This window comes from Nannobrachium achirus, assembly GCF_963921795.1.
Source record: "Nannobrachium achirus genome assembly, chromosome: 16".
Taxonomy (NCBI): domain Eukaryota; kingdom Metazoa; phylum Chordata; class Actinopteri; order Myctophiformes; family Myctophidae; genus Nannobrachium; species Nannobrachium achirus.
In genome coordinates, this window is record NC_137823.1 from 52,539,133 (window position 1) to 52,564,387 (window position 25,255).

Below are 25,255 nucleotides of genomic sequence, written 5' to 3' on the forward strand. Positions count from 1 at the left end.
ATCGATGCACATTTAGTTTATTTGTTAACGTGATCAAGTCAGATTGTTCAGATTCCATTCCCATCCCATTCTGTCCTATCTGCTCCAGTCCAAATTGGAATCATACATTTAGGGGGCCTCTAAACGCACAGCTTACAAAGATACACGCTAGACGGCTGCACCCCATGACGACACAGTCCTGGTTAGGCAACATGGCCTGGCGGAGATCTGCGCCCCAAGGAGAAACAACAGATAAACTTGAAGCAGTGCTCTTCCGAGCACAGGTCAGGTTATTGTGGCCCCCTGGTGGCGCTATAATAGGCAAATGTGGAAAGGGTGCCATGTCATCTGCGGCCTGTCATGATTTGAGGCATTTTGTTCCAAAAATGTGTATTGCTAAAATTGAGCTGCTGGTGGAAAATTGCATGGAAATCGCAAGCTGCGTTTATGATTTGAGGCATTTTGATCAAAACAGACCAATCCTGCAAACTTTGGAAGCCAATGTACATGACTATAGAGATACTGTGTATTGCTTTGCGTGATTTTTGGAACAAATCTGAAGGAGTAATATCAAAAAATTTGTTTTACATAAGTCGGCCTCCTGGTGCCAGAGATTAGCTGTCCACAAACGGAAGGACACGCAGACGGACAGGGGTGAAATCATAGTCTCTGTCATGCCTTTCGGCCTGGCGGAGACAATAACGACCATCATCTGAATGTCATCTTATTTGCCGATACACCAATGACAGTCAGCAAGGCGATAGTCATGTTTGGACAATTAATTGCTGCATCCTTAGTATACCGGTACTTACAAAAACAGTGTTCCTATCAGCATACAATACCACCCTCTGCATCAGGGCCTACTGACTAATACCAGGTTCAATCTGTAACATTGGGAATGTGATCAATTAATTAAACTCTCAAGAGTTAAATTATTGTTAAACATCTGCATTACTTAACGCACAAGAAGTCTACACTATTAGATAATGTAGATTATTTTTTTATTTTGTTCAATTGCCTGTTATCTCTCCTATGGGTCCAACATCAGTATGGCATGGAATCCAAAATCTTATCCAACGCTAACAAATTTTGTGTCTGAGAGGCTAAATCTCAGCAAATGGTGGTCCGTGGCTCAGATGCCGAATAAATAATGGACCTCGATATGAAAAAGGTTGAAAAGACATTTCCGAAATAGGGAACACCGGGCTGAAAGTGGTTAAGTGATTCAGTGATTCCCAACTCAGTGCCAGTCACAGAGAGGAAGGGATGGGTTGCCTGGCATGCGGGCTAGCTGGACGGCTGCCCAGCACGTGAGAACAAGCGTCGACCCAACACAGCCACTCTCACACACATCAAAGTGGCCCTGACAGGAAAACACAAATCAACAGTTGCAGTCGCAAATTAGGGCAGAGCACGGGAGCGTTTCACAAACAGCCACACCAAACCAGCACATTCATTTTCACCCGGCTCGTCAGGGGGACATATACAGGTCATCAAAACAGAAGCAAACAAAAGCTTTTGACGTTCCTAATTATGGTTAATCACCTAAAATCCTCTCATTGTGTACATAAGTAACATGAAGCGGATCTTAAAAGGAAAGCTATAATTGTGTTTTCTCTCCAGACAAACTGTTGTGAGTGTGGGCTATTTTTCCATGCACCTGTGTGAAACCTTTGTGTGAGAAGACAGCCATCAGAGAGCCATCACGCCTGTGGATTCGCCATTTTTAGCCAACTGGCCACAAAACGCTGCGACGTGTCCCGTATGTCACATTTTTTTTGAAAAACGTTGTTGGTCGATGACAGACGCGGAGAGTCTTAATTTAGTGGCCACCGAAAACAATAATGCTACGGTTCGATAAAACCCTATATGCAGAGGGAGCATTTTAATGCACGGTCTCGCACAAGCATCTTCTTATGGTGTCAACGTGTAGTGAGCAATACAAAAAGACTTACGTGGGATAGCTTATGTGGCTTTTATAACGTTGTAGTGAAGGAAACGAGACAGGAGTACAATGTGACAGCGGCTCTGAACAGGATTCAAACCTGACATGTCAGAAGGACACGATGCTGTATGTGCTTTTTGCTTTGTTACAATGTAACATCATACTGTACGATTCAATGTGACTAAGGTAATGCCAAGAGAACAGTTAAAAAAAAGGTTTTAAATTAACTAGCCAGCGCTACGGTGAGGCACCAGTAGGAATGAAATATTATTCAATTATAAACTAGACACAGATGCTTGAGCCTTTCAAGTCAGGTGTGTCAACCACTAAACTCCCATAAGCATCTGGTTCTGCCCTAATGATCTTGATTTTCAGAGATTCCAAAACAAAAGAAAGAGAAAGACCTGTGCTGTTTCATACCATACAGTAGGGCATTCACCAAATATTCGAATATTCGAATATCAAAGTCACTATTCGACGTTGTTCACCGAAGTCGAATATTCGCTTATTTTTATTTTTTTATTGTTTTCTCTTTAAAAAATATATAGTTTATAAAGCTTGGCTAGATTGGAAGTCATAAGAATGAGTTGTCAATGCCCCTGTGTGTTAATGTGTTAATGCTCTACACCAGGGCTTCTCAAACCTTTTTAGATGTGACCCCCAAAATAAACATATTTGAACTGGGGACCCCCACCCTGACAAGCACTTGGAATTGTAGGTATTAATGTGACTCGGTTCCACAGATAAATATTGTGAAAATAGCAGATCTACATGCTCACAACGCCTCGCAACGTAGATCGGCTATTTTCACAATGTTTGCCTCTTGCTTACTTAATATTTGACAGTTTGGCCAGTCCTGTCGAATATTCGACTATTGGAATACTTTGAGGTCGAATAATTCTAATACTGAAAATCACTATTCATGAATGTCCTACCATACAGTATACACACCAATATGTTGCCTAAGAGTAAAGTGACAGCGAGATACAAAGAGAACAATGGCTGCGCAGAAAGAAGGTATGGTGGTTTTGGTACAACACACACACAGTCTGTGTGACAGACACTGACGCCAGTTGCATAGTCACTATCCCGTTAGAGCTAAAGTGAGGACATTGCAATCTGTCATTATATAAAAACCATCGCTATATTTAGCTGAGATATCTTAGGAATAGGAGCGTTGGGAGGATCTGTACTTCAGGATCTGATCCCAAGGGCAGCTTACTGTATCTTTAAAGTGATGTTGAACTAGACCAGTATTGTCAATCATCTTCATCTGTTGGTCACCTGCTCCATGTGCAAGGAATGGGGAATCTCGTATTTCTTTCTCGAAGCAGGTTTAAAAAATCTCACTTTAAGTGCATAAATGCGAATAATGCAGATTCTGGCAATATCTCTAGTGCCACTGCCCAATGGTGACCTTGGTGTATGGGTCACCAATGTCAGCGTAACACAACACACAATGAATGGCGATGATGACGCTCACATTATGTTTACCAGTAGGTGAAATAGCCGAAAAACTAAATTAATAGGACTGTCGTTATGATCCAGTACATTGGAATAATCTGCTTTGTTTGTGTTCATTTAGTTGCTAAAAGTGTGATGTTGATGTTTCGCTATGCATGAGAGTAAATGAAAAAAAAAAAAAACTTTTCTTCCCACTCACAGAGCATAGCAAGAACTGGTGAAGATAACATTTGTACTTAAATGCTGTACAGAAAGATGCTATATACAACCTATAGGCTCAAGCGAATTTCAACATCGCTTTAATTTCCAACACACGAGTTGAAGAATCTGCACTACTACACCTTCTCCAAGTACAGTTTACATTTTAGGCATTTAGGAGACGCTTTTAATCCAAAGCGATTTACAAAAAGCACTAAGCAGGTAATACACATAATAAGCACGATAATATGTCAGTACATTAACAACAATATAAGAAATGCATAGGAATATCAATCTAGAAAAACAATAACATAGGTCGACCACGCACCAAGTATCATACCATTATTGGAAAGTGGCAACCACTGTCCAAAGTATACAAATAGTTTTGAAGGTAAAAATAGTTGTTCCATTAAGTCAGATTAAAGATTATAGTTTATTACTGTGTAGCACTTCATGCATCACAGTTAAATTGGGCTTCCTATTTAAATGCATTTGACTCCTCGAATTGTAACTAACTGAGCTGAAGATTTGCTGACTCGTGGGGTAAAAATGAAGAAACCGTGGCAAGTCAAGCCAGTTGTGTTTAATCATAGAGGGGCCTGGTACTCACGGCAATAAATCACACTTCTGTCTCAAGATGCAATCTCCACAAACAATGGCTTACCATCTGCCACGGGGGCAAGCTGGGCTCAGAGTTTATCTGCAACACTACAGGAGTCGTGGCAGTGGATGTACACTTCACAGCCTGTGGGATGTGAGGAATTCATTTCCCACATTTCACAAGCTGAAAATATACTGCGTACTATTTATGGAAACAATAAGGTTGTCATTTCCACAGATATGGAATGCAAAAGGTGATGGAAGGAGCGTTGCACACATCTCAATCAGGGAACCTCAACACTGACAAAACTGAACTGTGTATGGATTTTGCGATAGTTGCCACAGACCCACAGTCACAGTCACATTATACATTATGTGCTGGAGCAGTGGTTCTCAACCTGTGAGTCGGGACCCCCAGGGGGATCCCCAAATTATTTGAGGGGGTCCCCAGATGATTAACTTAATGTGAAACATTGTCTTCTCACTAACAAACCAACAAAGTGTAAGTGTGTAGAGGGTATCTGCTCATTTCTAAAGTGACAATTTAATGACTTTTCAATACCTCTAAAATGACAAATTAGACGTTGGTCAAATTGTCAAATATTAGAGGCAGAAATTGTGAAAATAGCCGATCTACATGCTCACAACGCCTCGCGTTCTGCTATTTTCACAATAGAACCGTGTTATACAAAATGTAATGCCTCAAATCTTAGTGCTCGTCAGGGTGGGGGGGGTCCCCAGTTAAAATATGATTATTTTGGGGGTCGCGGCCTGAAAAGGTTGAGTGACAAATTAAATAACTGAGAGTGGAGAAACAGAACGACTGCATCTGCTTCCATACAGGTTTACAGTGTGATACAATTAAGCAAGTCTCATCCTATCATGAATCATGATCTGAGTACACAAATGCTCAGCAGGCAGTTGAAGATGACAAGAGAAAAGAGGGTTCTTTATTGGGCAATGGACGGCAGGAGCTTCAGTCAAAAACACTTCTGAACAGGCTAGTGATTCAATAGGAACAGTGACTAGAGTGACATCTGCATTTAGATCTATGGGAAAGTAAATAGGGTCGGAAATTGTGCACTGTCAGCAAGAGCAGTACATCAACAACTACATAGAGAGGGATATTATAGCAGGGTTGGAGTGCATAAACCCCTCATTACAAAGACGGATGCCCTTTTGAGTTCAATTGGTGCACAAACCAACCATAGCCACTAGTCTGTGGAAAAACGTGAGACGGCCAGATGAGTCATCTTTCACCATATTCTAAAAGTGCATGTGTGGGTGCATGTGTGGCGTCCATCAAGAAGACGGCACAAATGCCTGATCCCTACTGTGAGGGTGGCTCTGTTATGCTGCACGGACATTTCCCTGACATGATTTGGGTCCACTTGTTCCATTTGAGGGAAGAGGCTCTGAAAATCAATACAAAGTAACGTTTCTATCCTGGGAGTAGTCTCATCCTGATGGTAGAGATGGACCGATTGCAAAATTCTTGGCCGATACCGATCCACCGGTTTTATGAAGGTTTGACCTGCCAAAACCGATTTTTTCCGATACCGATTTCTTTAGCTAAGAACTAGAAAATAGGGTTGCTCCAATACCCTTTTTTTCAGGCCAAGTAGGCCTACAAGACATACTTCAATTTGAGTACCAATAAGCTAGAAGAACAGTAATGCCAAATCAATCACAATAGTACAATATCCAAAATCACAGACAATTTCTACTATGACCGTCTGGACTAGGCAGGAGGAAAGCAGGTGACGCATGCTTTTTTTCCCCCTTCTTTATGGAGACGACATTGACACAGGATTATGGAATATATCCTTACATTGCAAAGGTAATCAGCACCATCTGTATTCTGTAGGCTGCCACTAAGTAGACTGGCTGCTACTTGCTAAAGTTTACTTTAGTCACAGGACCAGAGCATCATGCTGTGCAGTGCCATAGACACAATTGGCATAAAACCGGTATTTATGTCAGTGATCTGCCGGTCACCGATTCGGCCGGTTTGATATCATACCTGCCGATTTTTTATATTGGCCGATTCCCTACCTGATGGGCATTGATAACAATGCCCCATCCACCCCCCATGGTTTGATGAGTATGAAAATGATGTGAAGAGCGAAAGGTGGAGGCAATGTGGCGAACAGGTTGGCAATCACACACACATCTTTTGGACATGTCCCAAGCTACGGCAGTTTTGGAATACAGTGTTTTGATACTCAATTACCACAAGACTTCAAGACAGCCATATTAGGGATTGTACCATTGGGCTTCAAAGGCAGGAAAAGTATCTACTTCCTACAAATTCTATTAACAGCAGCCAAGAAACCCATTATAATTAACTGGTTAGGTGCACTCACACCAACTCATGATCAATGGCTGAATAAGGTATGAGATTAGAGACATGGAAAGAATAACCTATTTGGTGAGGCTACAAAGTGAACAATATATTAAAAAGTGGACACCTTTTGCACGCATAGAGGTCTAGCAGGACACCCATCCTCCCTTCTCTCACTCACTTTCTCTCTATCTTTTTTCTTTCCCTTTTTTACCGTTTCCTGTGTACTATGTTGATTGTCTACTAGAAAATGTATTCTGTCAACGTGATTTCTCTGTTGTTTTCTGGATTTTTTCTGTGGTGAATGCTGACAATAAAACAATAAGTTGAAAAAAATATATATATATATGTGAATATATATATATATATATATATATATGTGTGTGTGTGTGTGTGTGAAGAATCATATTAATACAGCCTTCACTGTCACCAGATCTCAACCCAATTGAACGCCTTCATACACAAAGTATACTGTATGGGAGGTTTTAAACATGTTAGACAGCATTCTCCACTACCATTATCAAAACAACAGGGAATATCTTGTTAGAATTGTGCTCTATCAGAGCCTTCCTTGTACAGTAACAATCAATGCCAAGGCACAATGAAACTGTTCTGGTGGCTCGTGGCACAACACACACACATCTTAACGTGTTGGTTTGTGTTTTGTCACCTGTTGATACAGGTATGTACTATGTACTATATGTATGTATCTACTGTATGTACATATGGTACAGTATGTTTTTGCCATGTTGCCATGCCATAGCTCAACATGGCAACCACCTCACAAATTCATTACTTTGCCTCACACCCACAATGAGAGTACGGGTGCACTATTAAAAGTTTCATTAAGTAGGGGTAGTAACCACAGCTGGTGGCACTAACTTACAGTAAGTCAGAATTACAAGCATATTAAAAACAGACTTTCTTAACAGCTACTTTCATCCGACTGCAAATGTTGCACACTTTGCAAGTTGTCTTAGATATCACAATCCTTTCAATCCCTCATGACTCCAAATGTGTATTCAAGTCAGAGGAAAATAGATGTAAAAAGTAGCGTTTCAACTAAGTCAACATTAACATTTTTCTTGAAAAACGGATGCTAAAATAAAAATAATGTTTCATAAGTGTGTTTCTATTCAAAAATGACCACAAAAAGCGTAAAATAATGATACAATAATCATTTTGGCCATTGTCAGACCGACACTTTGTTTACATTCTAGTCTAATAGACTAGGATGTAAACAAAGTGTCGGCCCTACAATGAAAAAGTTGACTATAGCTCCTTTAATTGTTTTTCGTTTTTTAATGTGTCTTTGAGTAGGCTATATAGATTACCGCTATATAAGTTTGATTTACAAGTCTTGCTCTGTCGAGGTCACCCATGAGCCAAAGCATTTTTAAGTCATTGACTTCTTTCAGTATTCTTTAGAGATGGATGGTCCAGGAGGTTGTTGTAGTTGATAACCACGGTTTTATTTCTGCATTTAGCCCAAGACCAACCTTGGCACACAACCGTCTGCACTCTGGTCAAGAGCTCCCTGTGCCTGCCCTGCTCCACACGGTCAGATAGCAAGCAGATGTCATCCCCAAAGTCATGTGAAAAATTACCCTCTGAAAATAGCAGATTGCGATGCAACGCGCCGTGAGCATGTAGATCGTCTATTTTCGGCAAGCGACACCATCGTACGACAAAAGTATAAATGGGACCTGGAGATGAAGAGCAGCGGGCAGCTTGGAAAGCGAGCGGGGCAGTAAACAGGTTTATTACCGTTAAAGTATCTCCTTCACGCTTGCCTAACACACCACTGCCCAGTACCCACCAGGCAGTTCACCAGTTGAATCGCCGTTAACTTTACACAGTTGTGGGCATTCACAACACAACAGACCCATCTGTGGCAGACAGCATAGCGATCAATCAACAGAATAACAAAAATATGTTCAGTTTGTTACAGACTATTAAAAATGCTCTGTGATTTCATAAAACTTTATAAGCAATTATAATGTAGTTGCCTGGACATTTACGAGAGTGCTTTTGCGTGGCAAAATGGTGCCAGAAGGGGTGTATCGATGTTGTCTAGTTCAGTGGTTCTCAACCTAGATGACAGTGAAGAGGCAATTTAAGACCCTTTTAATACCTTATCAAAGATAAAGACCATTACTGCATCAAAAGTATTAAACAAACTATACAATAGAAACTGGTCAGACATTGGCGAAATTGTCAAATAACATAAGAAAGAGCCAAACATTGTGCAAATAGCCGCTTTGCGAGGTGTTGTGAGCTTGTAGATCGGCAACTTCCACAATATCTATCTGTGGAAGCCCGTCGAACTAGATGTAATAATAACTCGACTCCTACAATTACAAGTGCTTATCAGGGTGGGGGGTCCCCAGTTAAAATATGATTACTTTGGGGGGGTCCCCAGTTCAAATGTGATTATTTTGGGATGTCCCTTGTTCAAATATGATTATTTTGAGGCGTCCACACTTCAAATATGATTAATTTTGGGGGGGTCACAGCCTGAAAAGGTTGGGAACCACTGTCTAGCTGATGCTGTACATTTACGTAGAAGTGTAGCTTAGTGAGTGTAGCTTAGGAGGTGGAGCCTTGCGCCAACACTGTCAGGGTTATGAATTCCACTTCCACGGAGGCCACCAAACAATGCATTCAGTCTTGTTGTATTGTTACTGAAAGACACTTTAAATATAGTGCCTTTCAGTGTATGTGTGTGTGTGTGCGCGAACGTGCGTGCGTATATGTGGGTGTTCCTGTGCGTACAGTATGTATTATGTGTGTATATTTATACATATAACACCCACACCATTCCTCATCTATTCCTATCCTTTTTATTTCAGCTTCCCTCATCTGGAAGACAGGATAGCAATTGAATATTGTGTCTAGAAACCAGGTGCTGTAAGAGCAGTTACAGTTCAGCCACAAAATTGAGCCTTATGCCTGTCAACTATCAACCTTTAGTGATGATGACAGTGCTGTCTTCTTGTTCTGATTCAGTCTGATTCAAATCTGACTTTGACAGTGCGCAGCCCTGACGGAATCATGGTAATACTGCCTTTTTTTTCATTCAATCAAAGATGTGCTCACTTCCTTAAAAAACAAACATGATTTAATAAAACCAGATGAAGCATCATAACTATTCAACTATGGCCACTTCTTTAAAGTTGTTCTGGGCTATTTTGTACCGTGCAGTATGTAACACAGATCAAGGCGCAAACACAAATCAGGACATCATTTAGAACGACAGACATACTGTTACCCACCCTGAAGAGTGATGGCTTGCCTGGAAAATATACACAAGCATACATTTCACAAGCATACAAGCGTTTATAGGTCTCGACACTTTCAAACAAAAACAAACTGGTTCATTAAGGGGCTTAGGTTTCTAATAAAGTCATCTAAGGTCTGTTGAAAATAGACTAAAAGTGATCCGGGGTAAGCAAGGATTTAAGAGCGAGCTTTGCTCAGCATCGCATTTGAATTTCAGTTGTTGACAGTTCCTTGCAATGAGCCTCCCCTCAGAGACCCACAGTAGAGACAAGAGGGCTGAAGAGTCTGTAAACTGTCCATTTCCTCAACACTATACAAAGCGTCCTGGGAACAGACACGGCAAATCATATTCAAATACTGTACAACTTGTTATAGTCCTCAGGCTCAGAGTACTGTAGAAACTGGTGCACCTACTGCATGTTTAGGAAACACTGGTCTACAGTATTAGCACATTATATTGACTGTGATTGTACAAATGTTGCATAGGCTATACACTCCTTCACAACTGTCTGATAATCCATTCCAGATCATTTCTTTCTTTGAGACATATACAGTAAAGGCTGAAAATTCCATTTAAACCATATTGTAAGTGTCAGACGAAAAAAAGTTGTAATATCATCTAGTTTTGCCATTTTCAAACATTTTGGAAACATTATCGTGAAAACGAGAGGCAAAAAAAGAAGGACTCCAGGTCAAAGTTGATCCAATCATTTTCCTCTATATCTCCCCTTTGCGGCTGAAGTAGATTCAAAGTGTAAAAGAAATGTTTGATGGCAAGAGCAGATGGTCTCAATGTTGTGATGTGTGAAATTAAACAACTAGGAATGTCAAGTAAAAGTACTAAGTACAGTAGCAGGGGACTGAGTACTGAGATAAGCCAGAACAATGTCCCATACTGTACATTACGTCTACTGCATCTCAGTAAGCAGGCCCACCTTGCACGTCTCATAAAGAAGGCCGCTAATTTAACATAATGTGGTGTGGGACCATTTTAAATACATACAATAAATTAACCCAACACGCAACTTTCCAGACTCATAAGTGTACATGTGTCATGGATGACTTCATAGTCTCACTTGTCATCTTATAAAGCTGTATATAAACATGGCTACTGTTGCTATGTCAACATATAAGTGAACACATGTACATCTCAAGTGCATTTCAGCCCAGGTGCATTTCAGCCCAGGTTGATTTGTTATGTGTGTGTGTGTGTGTGTGTGTGTGTGTGTGTGTGTGTGTGTGTGTGTGTGTGTGTGTGTGTGTGTGTGTGTGTGTGTGTGTGTGTGTGTGTGTGTGTGTGACCACTACTACACTTCGAATGCATGCTGCCAGCAGGCCACAGAAGTACCTTTACTATACAGTTTTACATACGTTTTATACTTCATATTACTCTATATGATGGGAGTCAAGGGGTCTTTGTCTGATCTAGCCTGGAAACCAGACAAATCTGTCATTCAAATATAATATATATGTATGTGTCTGGCCATGCCAGGCTATCTCTGATCAGGCTGGAACCTTTCACAAATCTGGAGTCATACATCATAGATGTGTCATGACCAAGCCCCCAGAACCCTGGGTGAGCCCTGAGGCGCAATGGACATGGTGGCCGTTTTGAGGTACTGCAGTTGGGGCCAGAAACATGAAGGTGCGTCTAGGTTTCTTTGTATTGACTGGCGTTCATACCGGAAGTGCTCGTTCATGAATTGGAGCCCCAGCGCGTTCATGAACACAAACTATGATGAAAAATTTGTCACAAAGGCCCCACTACGTCACGGTTTTACTACCCGGAAGGAGGGGTGAAAACGCCTCATGCGCTGGGTGAGCAACTCAATGCAAGTGGACGGGCGGGGATATCTGGTGTCCTCTCTATTCTTCTTATAACTCTATGGTCATGACTGAGACTCCTACATTCAATCCCTCAATTCCCATTGGACATGCATTGGGTGTTGTTGTTACCACTGTCGGCCAGTTTTGAGGAGAATAACATTACTATATAAAGATTTAGGAGAACATACTGGTCTCGCTTTCAGTAAATTTAAAAGATAAATCATATCTGCCAGCGCAAAAAGAAAATAAATCACAGCAGTTGAATGTGTGTGACAAAGATAGTTTTGTCTGTCTTGTCTGTTTTGAGGATGCATTTGCCTTTATAGCTCCCTGTAGACGCGAAGTACCTCATTTGGGACAATAAAGTCTCGAATTTGACACGTTACAGTAGCTCCAGACACAGAAAAACGAAGAAAACGATGGCCACTGGGAAATTACACTGCTGGGTTACAGGTTGACAGTGGTGAGTTAAAGCCAAGCAGTCTGACTGTAATTGTCCCACATTAGGAAGAAAAAGTCACTTTGTCCTGTTTTTGGATGGTTTAGAAGAGATTTGCCTGTTAAAAAAAGGGGGCAAGAGGAGGATCAAAAGAAAAACCCAGCAGCTCTGTGGTTTGCAACGCCACTGAAACAAACCTCTGTCCAGAATAAAGATAGCCTATCAGACATATGCAGCAATGATATTATTTTGTAGAGCAGTTGAAAAACAGACCTGGCAGTCGCAATTCCATAGTGGACACTGAGGTAAAGGACGTGGTGGGTTTGGTGAGAGCATTCTGGTATTTTTTGCATCTTAATACCATGTTTGAAATGAAATTGCTGACTTTAAGCCTTCTTTTAGATTTGCGAAACCAAAGCAATGTCCCTTTACCAAGAATGTCCCCCGTGTCACTGGTGAAATTAAGCATTAATTTTCAACTGCTGCCCGTCCTATCCATGTAGTAAAACATTGACACACTCAGTGACTTCAAAGTGAAACCGAGTTGCACATCTGCATACGGCGTGGGCAGTTAAGTAGCTGTGATGTTTGTTTCTGTGGTGATGGCATTGGCTACCATCTTTTCTTTTTTTGCCAGCAAACCAAACTTGGTAAACTTTAATTGTGCTTATATAAGATTTTAAGACTGAGTCATACATACTGTAAATACAGTTGTTAATATTTCTCAATCTTTCATTAGTTACCATCTTCGGAAAGCATTTATCTCAAAAGTCGTGAAAGTTCAAAAATGTGGCTTCAGTTTCCGATACTCGATGTGGTTCTGCGACTATATAATCTGGATCTGTCTGTGCAACAGACAGTAGACAAAGTGTGTGCTATCTCTCCCTGTTAATTAATTGGTTCCGTTTGTAGTCCCTCAGAGAGGGATTGTAGACGTTTGCTTGTTTCTCCTATAATAATAATTGTATTGTTGTTTATCACTTGTTACTATGCTCTGCTGCTACAATGGCCAAGAAGCCGAACAAAAATAATGTGTACACTCCTGTACCTGTACACAAGACAAGACATGACAATGAAAAAACCTTGAACTTGAAATATAGTTTTGTACCTCATAACTCCTCAGCCAACCTTTGTTCAAAACTGTCCACAGACATCACAAGCCTTGTGTTTATGACCAAACTAACACAACGTTCGCCAAGAAAACCATTACAATTAGGTGCACTCCCACCGACTCATGATAAACGGCTGAATAAGATAAAAGAGATTAGAGACATGGAAAGAAGTACCTATTTGGTGAGGCTACAAAATGAACAATATATTAAAAAGTGGACACCTTTTGCACACAGAGGTCTAGCAGGACACCCCTCCTCCCCTCTCTCTCTCTTTTATCTTTCCCTTTTTTTTTGTTTCCTATGTACTATGTTGTTTCTCTACACGATTATATATTCCGTTTTCTGGAATTTTCTGGTGATGAATGCTGACAATAAAACAATAAGTTGGAAAAAAGAAATCTAAACTGGAAAGGCCAGTGCAAGGTCCTGTACGTGAGCTTTTGTGTATGTCTGGGGAGTGCTTTTTATGTTGACATGCAGAGTGGCATACGTATTCAGTAGTTTTAATACGGTGCAAGAGTTCTATATACATATCCAACTACTAGATGGCAGTTTCGAATATGGACTGATACTTTTCAAATCTTGTACAACTGTGTAAAATCCAAAATGAGTTAATAGCCCAGCCAGTATGTCTATAGGTTTTGAAAGTAATCACTTGTCTGTGCATTACGTAAATCTCAAAGAAATATGTATTAACGATGATATTTTGTTTGTGAGCATCTCATTCTGTTGATCTGTTCTGTGTTGTAGAACAACATCACTTCCCTCTCTTTAGGAGGGGGCAGGGGAAAACTTTTTTCCCTCACTATACTGTCCCTACGGTTGACACAGGTCGCCATGGGTACTTCTTGCGGACGGACACGTTCAGTACGTCGGGTTGACTGTTGTCCGCAAACCAGATGGACAGGGAGATGTCCGGAGATAAAGGCGAACTTAACGCAAGAAATCTGTATCCCCCTCAGTTTCTGGTAAGGATGGGCAATATATCGAAAATATACCGGTATATCGAGGTATCAACATGCAATTATACATTATACATGAAAAAAAGATGGCTTGAAATGAGGTATTGGTGTACTGTATGTGTCAAATTAATGAACACAATATGCATGCACGTAGCACATGCAATAAAGCAATTGTTTCTTAGTAATATTGTGAGTAATATCTATATCGAGGTATTCAACAACGTTATCGAATATTGAAGGATTTCCTAGTATCGCCCAGCCTCTGGTGTCAACCAGCGTTTCTCTACAGTATCAGTACGAATGCCACTGAAGACGTCATCGTGATTTATTTTTTTGTGTGTTCCATTTTGTGTCAGAAAACCGCAACATCCTTCATTCTCCAAAGAGAACTCCTAGGCCTTGCTGAAAGTGGTTGCAGGAAGTTTCATAAATACCTGTTATGTACTCCTACCCTGAGGTAGGAGTATTTCTGGTCCTAGTAAAACTTTCATCACAATTCCTAGGAGTGACTCTGAGATGCTTGATATATACCCGAGTTGTGGTTGAAAAAGTTGCTGGTTTGTATCCTCGGACCTGCTCAGAAAATGTGGGCCAGGATTGAGAATGAGAGAAACCTCCCTCCCTCAACAGCCACAATTAAGGTACCCTTGACCTGCTGTAACCCCCGACTGCTGCCAGTAGAGCTACTCAGAGGCCGGTGTTGGAACTCTGTGGTATGTCAGTACTGGCCACCTCCCAGGTGTGTGAAACACACCATACATAGCTCAGACAACTTTCTGTGGGTAAATAAAGGTTAAAGAAAAGGTTGATCGTAGGTCAGTTCAGACGCTGCAATTTTAGATCTTGTTTTAAAAAGCTGCATGATCTGTGCCCAAACAAATACGGACAAAATGTTCAGCAACCGAGTGCTTGCTTTCAAATAGAAGTGTGGTTTTGAAGCCCTCAGAATAAATATGGGCAGTTAACAGCACTCCATTACTATCTTATGCTGCAGCACAATATGTAACGTGACATCATATGGTTCTGAATGACTGATCGTTGCTATACTTAAGACATTCTGGCCTACTTACAGTATAATATGAACTGGGTAAAGTTCCCAAGTTAGAACCACAAACTCACAAAACATTTTTGTTGTTGACAACTGAAACATGTGCTCTGACCTACACAGTGAAATCTGGTGCATTCATTTAACTGTGATAAACCTGTATGGTTTGTGCACATGATGAGAATTAGCCTCACAAAGCCAACCCACAAATCATGTTTCGCCCATTGTGTGTCTGGCAAGGATCAACAAGCATTTGCTTGGAACATACAGTACATTGTCGGTGGGTGTAGAGTAGACTACAGCTTACTGCAGGTGGATCAGTCTTTAACCAGTCAAAGCTTACGGTCATGACAAACTGTAGAACCTTCTGAGCCATTTGGGTAATAAAAGGATGTGTTTGGAATTGAACATGTAAACGGCATACTGCATAATTCACCAGTTGCCTACAGTATTTACTGTATTGTGCTGTACAATACAGCTACTACAAGAGCCCCCTCTGACATCATGGAGTATTTTGTTGTATTGACTCAGGGGGTGCCGTTCTACTAGGGTTGGAGGCAGTTCCTGGTTTGACAGTCTGTGTCTGTTCTCCATGTTTTTTCTGCTGTGTTTATTCTCTCAAATAGTGCAGCATGTTCTACCTGACTGAGAGGATTGGCCAGTACTGCACCTGCGGTAACTAATGTTTTCATGGGTCTCATGCAGGCTTCTGCCGCAAGTCTGCGCACCGTTTGTGCAGTGACGGTGATACGCCTTTGTCCAACTGCACTGGAGTTCCCTGATCTAAACCACTCCCCATATAATTGCGACCGTCAGGTCGCACTTACTATCAAAACCTCCACAAACTGTGAGTCAGTCAGTCAGTCCGTCCGTCCGTCCGTCCGTCCGTCCGTCACTCTGTCTGTCACACCTCACACGTCACACTATTGCCCTGCTCATATCTCCGCAACCGTTGCCCCGATCCATGCCCAGAGCTCCAGGGACCCCCAGGTCCCTGGGGGACCCCCAGATGTAAAAAATGACCAAATGTGCAAAAATGACCAAATGACCACCCCAACGGGGCTGCTCACGGGGAATTCCCAGGGACCACCGACTCCTGCTGCTCCAGAACGGATGCCAAAGTGGTGGCGCCCCCAGTGGAGGACCCCCTCCACTGCAGCTCACATTAAATGCCGTAACTAGGGCTAGGAGGGTCCGGGAAAGCCGGGCCCGGTACCTATTCGTCCGCCAAGGCAACGCGGAGACCCCACCCCTCATTTCTCACATGGCCCTCTTCTAGCGCCACCATGAGGCCGATTCTTGCAAAACACATTTTTGGACACTGCTCCTACAGATTTTGCCCTAAAATCACACAAATCGGTACACACTATGTCTACACTCATGTCATCAACATGGATCTGTGATAGCGCCACCATCAGGCCGATTTTTTCAAACACATTTTTGGACACTGCTCCTACAGATTTTGCCCTAAAATCACGCAAATCGGTACACAGTATGTCTACACTCATCTCATCAATATGGATGTCCCATATAGCGCCACCATCAGGCCTGATTTTTTGAACCACATTTTTGGACACTGCTCCTACACATTTTGCCCTAAAATCACGCTGCGACCTGACGGTCGCTTATCTCCCGATTAGGGAGTCTTACTGGTACAGTAGTTTTCTGACTGGAGCGAGGCTCCATTGATTCTCAGTGGATGTTTTTACGCACAGGTATTTCACAGCAAAAGCTATATACTGTAGGAGCACTACATAAGATGATGTATGTTGTGTGTAATTTGGGGAGGAAAGGGAACTTTTTTGTTCCTCTTCATAAGATGATTTTTTCATATTGTTCATTGCAGCATCCCATCTGTAGCCATCCAGTGAAGTGAAGTCATGTCAAGGATGAGTAGATGTATCTGATACACTAACTATACAAATGTAATCTCATTCAGGGTCAGCATCCAGTTACCATCTGTAAAATCCTTGGACATGTAAAACCCTCCACTATTATCTGTTGGACATGTGACATGCCCATTTTGTGAAGAAAGCTGAGGGGAACGTTCCTTTCAAACCAGCCAAGTGCCACAAGTGAAGTGCCATACTCTCAAACACCTACTCTAAACATCAAAAAGTTTTGAAGTTATGACATTGCATTAAAAGTGTATTCACTTCAGCACAGAACTAGGAAGCACAGACCACAAGACCTATTTGTTACCAACAATGGTAACACAATAGATACAAACTGGTGTTTAAATATCAAACACAGATGATGACATTTTTTGTGACGTGAGATCATGAAGTAAAAAGGGGGGGAAATAAGCAGTTTTGGGCCATGAAAACACGTGTGCCATGTGAACACAGCGGATATGAAATCCTGTTTAATCCAACTATAGTCTGGGAATAATAATAGCATAAGCAAGTCTGTGTTTACTATCTGTGCATCAGCTGTGGTCAGACTAAACCATTCATAAGATAAATGCCAGGGTTTGCTCTTGATTCAGTTCCGCAGGGCTTTTCTTTGAGAAGGAGAGCCACGTGCTTCTGAACTTTCCCTAAGTGCATTCTTACCACCGCGCTAAGAATGGTAGCCTCGGGGAGCCTTCCCAGGCCAACACCTAAAATAAAATCAAAACCGACAAAAACAACAGCAGACCTGAGATTTGCGAGAGGAGCCCAGCAAGGGAAGTCAGCGTCAGCAAGGATTTCAAGCATAGTTCATATGAAGGCAAGCGAGGCTGATATGGGCTAGTTTCAGCTTTAGAAATAGCACCCTGTCGGTCCAAGAGTATCCTTAGTACCAATGTACATGAAAAGGTGCATTAAGGGAATTGTGGCTTGTATAGGCTTACAAGGCTTGGTAATGTGCATAAAAAGTATAAAAGTACAAAATGAAACCAAGCAACATGTGTTACTGTGGAGTAAGTGTAACGGTTCATTCATTCCCACCAAGATGAGAAAGAACAGAACAAAGTGGTTAAGGTTAAAAGTGATGAAAAATAAATGTATAGGCGTTCCTTAAATCACAATCCTGCAACAGAAAAAAGTAAAGTCTGTAAAGCTGCCATTTCATTCTAGGTGAAGTGACAACGTTTGATTGATTGATTGATTGAAGGCTTTATTAGAAGTTTGCATAGGAAAATGTACAGATTCATGACGGTACAGTTCACTGGTACAAGGTCTACTAAAAGGAGATCCATGAAAAGACTAAGCTTATTTCAACAGGAAACCATTAAAGTATCTCATATAACATTGAATGACAGACAAATAGAACACAGTACTATGCAGTAGATATGTAAAGAAAAAAAGAAAACAGTAGGTCTATACAATCAGTAAGTACAGTATATACAATATATACAAGGAAGGGGCAGGTAACAGTAAGTCTAAACAATCAGTATGTACAGTATATACAAGGAAGGGGCAGGGAGGGTAGGGTAACGTTAACCAACTTTAACCTTTGGTGTGTTGAACATAACCTTGTTTTTCTATCCAGTGCTGGCAAGAGACTTCTGTTGTGACAGAGAGGTGAGAAAGGTATGATCGATCACTAACGCATTTCAAATGTCTTGTGAAGCGCCTGCAATGGCTTTGCAGTTAAGATTAACGTGAACCCTAACGTCCCTAATCTGGGGCAAATAGATTTGGTGCAGAGGGAAAACAGCAGCAGACCTAGAGTTAGTATAGAGCAGTGGTTCCCAAACATTTTAGCTTGTCTCCCCCGTGACCCACGCTAGTGAAAATAGCAGATCTACAAGCTCCTCACTCGTCGCGTTATTCCTGGCACAGCAACATCTTCAGAAATGTGCTACAATCAATCTAGTCTACTATGGGTGTTTGGGTTGTCAGTGTTTATTTTTATTGGTGGTGGGGTGGTGGTTTGTGAAGGGGTTCATTTGATACAAATACATTTAACATTTCAACAGGTTTACAGACTGGGATGTTTACAATCTGCAGGGCCAGAATAGCTGGGTTCCTCATGCCAGCATTGCCAGCATTTGTTTTCACCCACCAGATTTTCGTCAGCCGTAAATTATTTCAAGAGCTTCGTAATTTGGTAAACACTGGCGCTCCCTTAAAAACCATCACAGCATTGAAACTGTTTAAAATAAGACGTCTCGGCTTGGCTTCTCACACCTTACTATGCCACAAACCCCCTACGCAATCCATCAACAGGAGATAATTCAGAAGGAGATTCTTTTGCTAACACAAAGGCTTTCATCGTCTGCATTCCACCACCCACCAGGAGGCTACTGGGTGAAGAAGGATACAGTTAGGGACATTTGATGCAAAACAGAAAGTGGAGGATCATGGTTTAATCAAGGGGTACCGATAGAACTATAGTAATCTTCCTGTTGCATTCTGGTGGACTGTGAAATCATACACTTTAAATAAATTACCAGGACCTTTGCAAAGCTTACAAGCAGATGCAGCTGGATTTATGGCAACCATTAGGCCTACAGTAAGTGAGGGGTTGGGAGCCTGCAGAATGTACAGTATGTTGCAGCATTCGCTTGTCACGGAAGTCACACCAGCCAAACAGGATGCCAGCAGACACCGGTACCTCCAACACCTCAACTTACTTATAAAACTAACTTATTGCAACCTGGGTCGCAGTTTACTATCAGAACCGTCACAGCTTGTCCGTGGCGTGGACGGGTAACACCTGACACTGTGGTTCCCCTGACACATCACTGACATCACAGGTGACATCACAGTGATGTCAGATACTCGGAGCAGGGATCTCCATATATGGGCATAAAGAGGTGACATAACAGTGATGTCAGATACTCAGAGCAGGGATCTCCATATATGGGCATAAAAGGGATTCTGTTAGAGATCTCCATATATGGGCATAAAAGGGATAGTATCCCAGATGATGCCCTGTTAGGAGAGCCACACTAACAGAATCCATATATGGCCAAGAAAGATGGCGCAACCTCGCCCTTTAGGTTTTTCGCCCTTAGGCGTCTTACTGGTCAAATATACTGTAAACACAACAATGTTTTTAAGGAACACTTCAAGGACAATATCGATAAGCTTGAGTTGTTGAAATATTAATATTTCAAATATTTAATTTATTATCACAATCAAAGATGGAAAATAATGCTTTACAGTAACTAGACAAATAAATGCAATGAATCTGCAGGGCTGTTTATTATAATCACTGATGAATGATTCATTTAAATAATAATGGACCACATTCATTGTGAAAGACATTGGTTACCTGAGGGTGTGGGAACCAGGCACAGTAAAATGAAAAATAATGGCCATCGCAGCACATTCTGTGCTATGCCCTGCCTTAAGGTAATTTCCTTCAAACAAGCCCATTACCAGGTCCTAAAAATGAACCTAAAATGAGGGCGAAATCAGATTTGTTTCAGCGCCTGTGACCTTAATTCCCCTTCTCACAAATTCTTAATGACTTGGGCGATATATTTTTGTTTGTCAAGATGCCAAAAGTCCAGCAGGCTACAGATTGGGGTTTTTTGGTTGCTATTCTGAAATGCAGTTAGCCTCAGGTCGGTTGGAGTTCCGACTGTGATTTTTTGTTTTCGGGTCCCTATAATTGTACCCAGTACCCACATTCAGCCAGGAGGTCCAACATCAATCCTTCCATTCATAAAGCTGCAAGTGCCTCTTAGTGGCATATTCGGTTTATTAAAACGTTAAATCTGGGCCCCAGTCACATATCCCGGCTCTAACGGGTCTATCTTTAGCACCCACTTTCCAGTCTTCCCACTGGGCCTAGTCACATCATCAACCTGCAATTATTTTTTTCTCTTCTCTCCCAGCTATCATGGCATCCTCTGTTTCCTGGGAGTTAAACGTAGACACGAGACAAAACAAAGTGACAAGTTTAACCTTTCTGATGTCTCAGAAGTCTCAGATGAATCAGATGCCTCCTAGATTTCGGCGCTATATAATGTACACTTACTGTATGTTCCACCCCGAATCTGTGTGCACGAATCACTGTTGCTAGGAATCGGCTGACGTCCGAGCAAATCACTGTTATTATAGGCAAGGTTTTTTTTTGCTGTGTGTGACAACAGATCAGAGCTCGATCAGTGAGAGAGAGGGATAGTGAGACAAGGATGGAGAGAAGGTGACAGAGGAAGGAGAGTGGGAAGGAGGGAGAGATGGCTGGATGACTGGATGGAGAAAGACAGAGGAGAGAGAGAGAGAGAGAGAGAGAGAGAGAGAGAGAGAGAGAGAGAGAGAGAGAAATAGGAATAAGGAGAGGGAGGGATGAAGTGGGAAAGTGAGGGAGAAGGAGGGAGCCTATTTCGCCCATGCAATAATCCGGCCAACGCTGGGTACCAAAACCTAAACAATATGAAGAACAAGATGTGCGTACATATATTTCTGTGTACTAATTCTATAAATAGCAGATCTACATAACAAGCTCACAGCGTGTCACAATGTGAGCTTTCTGTTCAGCAAATAAGCAATGCTCCCTTGGCCAGGGGGGAATGTGCACTTATGATCTTCAGGCAGAACTACTTGTCAACCAGCATGTGTCCTGCCTGACACCAGGGTCTAATTTGGTCAATGGAAGAACAATGAAGTTGATAAAATGATCGACTCCACACATACAGTACATGTATGGATATAACAGCACCGAACTGGGGACAAAACCTCCCGAACCCCCAACTACTGCAGATGTGCTAAAATGTCCCTATCTGTTCATGAAAGTACCGATTGTACAAATAATTTTTTTCTACTTTCTACATTAAGTTACAACTTAGTATGAATGTACATTACATATGAGGGACATCTTAAAGTTTCCACAACGTTTGATTGTGTATTGACAGTCATTTTCAATAGGAGAATATACAAGGGCTCTAATACCTTGAAATCAGGCCATTGCAAAGTAAAGTGCTGAAGCATCTTGCCTTAGAATAGGCAGGGTTAAAGTTAAGAGTCAAGGGCAGTCCTGTAACACTTTTAATGGCTTTCTGCTGACGCATTTGAAATACGTTCTCCTCTGACACTCAAACTGTCTTCTGCCACACTCCATGAGGTCTTTCCAGGATGCGGGATGCACATTTAGGTAACCAGTTACAGTCAATCACAGAGTGCCCAACTTTAGATTAAGGAGGATGTAATCTTGACACACCAAAATTAAAAAAAAGAAAGCAGGAAAAGACTGCTGACATCCAAGTGGTAGTGCCACAGTGTGGTCACTGTCGCTTTCATGGCACGATGCGAGTGGCTGTGGAGCTTAAAAAGCTGTTAAGTGTTGTTGACTCCACCCCTGCCCCACAGCTCTGTCATTTGACCAGAAGGCTTTGCCAAAGATGCCCGAGGCTCAGCAGTCTTTCTTCCGCGGCCTCAACTTAGAACGTTGAAATGATATATGCCAAGGAGGGGAATCGCGGTTTTACCCAAAAACCATGGATACATTATGTTGATAAGACAAAAATAAGAGCCCTATTTTGAACTCCAATATCCTTGAGCTATTGTAAACCGATTGTCCCACATGGAGTGTGCAATTATTTGGGGTGTAGGCAGCCTTCAACAAGCCTGTGAACAAATTATAATACACCTAACCATGAACAAAGGCTACAGGATGAAAATATATATATTTTTAAAGTATCATCTTGTACATAATAGCATAATGTGTTGCTTTGTAACTTTACTTTGTTTAAAGGTTTACTAAGAGTTTATTAAGAAAACACTTATCTGCTGAGCTGCCGATCAGTGTGCTGGTGCCCGAGAATAGATGCTTAATTGATTGATTGAATACTTTAATGGTGAGAAATGTACAGTAACAGCACATGGTACAGTCAGGCGGGAGGCTCTCTCCATTCCGACATGTCGCCACTCCGAAATTGACTTCTTATTGTCAGAGTAGCGACACTCCCATGGGGGTTCGGTTTAGGGTTAGGGTTAGAGATAGGGTTAGTGTCGGAATGGAGACATGTCGGAAAGGAGACATTTCGGAGTGGAGAGATGCACTCCAGTCAGGCACATGGTACAGTCAGACAAAAGGTCCTGGGGACTTGTCTCCATTGTTTCTATTCATCAACATAGCATAAAAACACAAAAATGAATGAAAAATAGCAGCAGCAGGGAATTACACCTCCTTTCAATGGGAATTTGCATTTACCTCCCCTTATGGTCTCCTGATAGATGGGCCAGGTTTGAAAGAAACCAGTGATTCACATCTTTTCATTTTACCATGTTTGTTCTATATTTGAGTATTACCTGATCATTGTCACTCCCTCTAGTGTTGTGGCTGTGGGTGTCATTCACTTTGGAGAAGTAGTTAGTCAGGTATGGTATTGAGGGCACTGCCCCTTTGACCAGCTCAAATAACAAATGCTCACATGCAGACAGACTCACAGGAGCGAAAACCCAATCTCCCCCTCCCGGCCACGATCACGTTTAACTTTTCAATGATCAAATCGGTACCCTAATGATTCCCAAGCCAGTTGACCTCGAAACCCCACCCCCATCGCTGTGACACTTGTGCAGCTCTCCACTCAATGTGATGTTCCACCTTCCTAAGTTCCTATCCTGTTTCACTCAGAAATACGTCACGATATGGAAGTTGGACACTCACGAAATGCCATTTCAGCTCAACTTTAAGAAGTTGCACTGTGGGAAGGAGACTTTTGCACATACCGTATGCCTGCAATCAGACCTGGGATCTTCCCATCTAACATTAGTAGTGTACAGTAGCTGTTAGCCACAGAATATCTCCACGGGAGCAGTTGAGTGTCTTGATAGCATGTCGTACAAACCCAAATGTACTTACCAAGTCAAGCAACATTAACCAGCAACCAACAACAGCCCCATTCGTCTATCCATTTGGTTACCAGGAACCTAGAGGACTGATATGCAGCATCAAATGCAACAGGTCTGAGACGAGAAACTACACTCTGCCCCCTGGTGTTCTGGTCTAGTATTTCCAAGTGCATGACAAGCTTTACTGTAATAGTTCTGAGCAGACCCAAAAACACTGAGGTTACAACAATTTCCAGTGTTACTTCCATTACTTCTTCAAAGCAATTGTGTAAAATGTTGGAAAATGCCACTGAATATATTTGTATTAGAATCCTACACACACTTTAGGGCAGTTGAATCAGCTTTGGAGCTGCACATGATAATGTTGCTAAGAACACTTCAGACAAAGATTTGTGCCCACACAATCAGACTCTTTCTCTCATCTTTTACATTATTTTGACATCTTAAGTATGATCCATAAATGGGGTCAGAAATACAACCAATATAATATATATATATATATATATATATATATATATATATATATATATATATATATATATATATAAATATATATATAGGTTTTCTTAAACGCTTCCTGAAAATATTGTGTTTCCTGAAACAGACACAGAAATGCTAGTAGGGACATTTAATGTACGGTGTACTGAGAGAGACATCAGACTGAAGAAAAACACAGACAGACCAATGCAGTCTTTATTTTTCCAGGAATACACCCTGCAAACAGACACCTCGTCAATAAACTTGCTCTTTAGATGGTGAATCCTCTAAAAAGGCCAGCAAAAGTATATTTGTTTGAGCAGTTAAAAAAAGCGAATCCAAGCAGGAGCAAACTAAAAACACTAATTTACCCCGCCAAGACGTACACAGTGATTAAGATGTCAACCGCATGAAGTTAATAAATTCAACAATCTGCACAACCAGCACACCACAGGTTACACTAAAGGCTGTAAAAATCCCACCGAAACATAAACTCGAGACCCACCAAACATAACGCAAAAAGATAAAAATGTCACTCATTGAGGGTTTTCCTTTTTACATTTCCCTCAGCCCTGCTCTATACATAAACATAAACACATAGGCTGAGAGAGAGAGAGAGAGAGAGAGAGAGAGAGCGAGCGAGCGAGAAGGGGGGGGGGGGGGGGGATAAAAAGGCGGAGTCAAAAAAGAGAGCACTATCATCCTAAAGTGACATGCCTTCTGAGGACATGGCACCCGTCATTAAAGATGACATCACAGCAGGGAGGACCTTCCACATAGTATTGTGGACCCTACATGATGCTGGGAGACTCACTCAGTATAAATACCTTGAGCTTTGCCCTGGGA

At 41.6% G+C, this 25,255-nt stretch overlaps 1 protein-coding gene across 1 annotated transcript in view; it reads right to left on the minus strand.

Moving 5' to 3' along the window:
- nt5dc1 (5'-nucleotidase domain containing 1) overlaps nt 1-25,255 on the minus strand; it is an 88,566-nt gene that overhangs the window by 48,742 nt on the left and 14,569 nt on the right. The window lies entirely within an intron of this gene.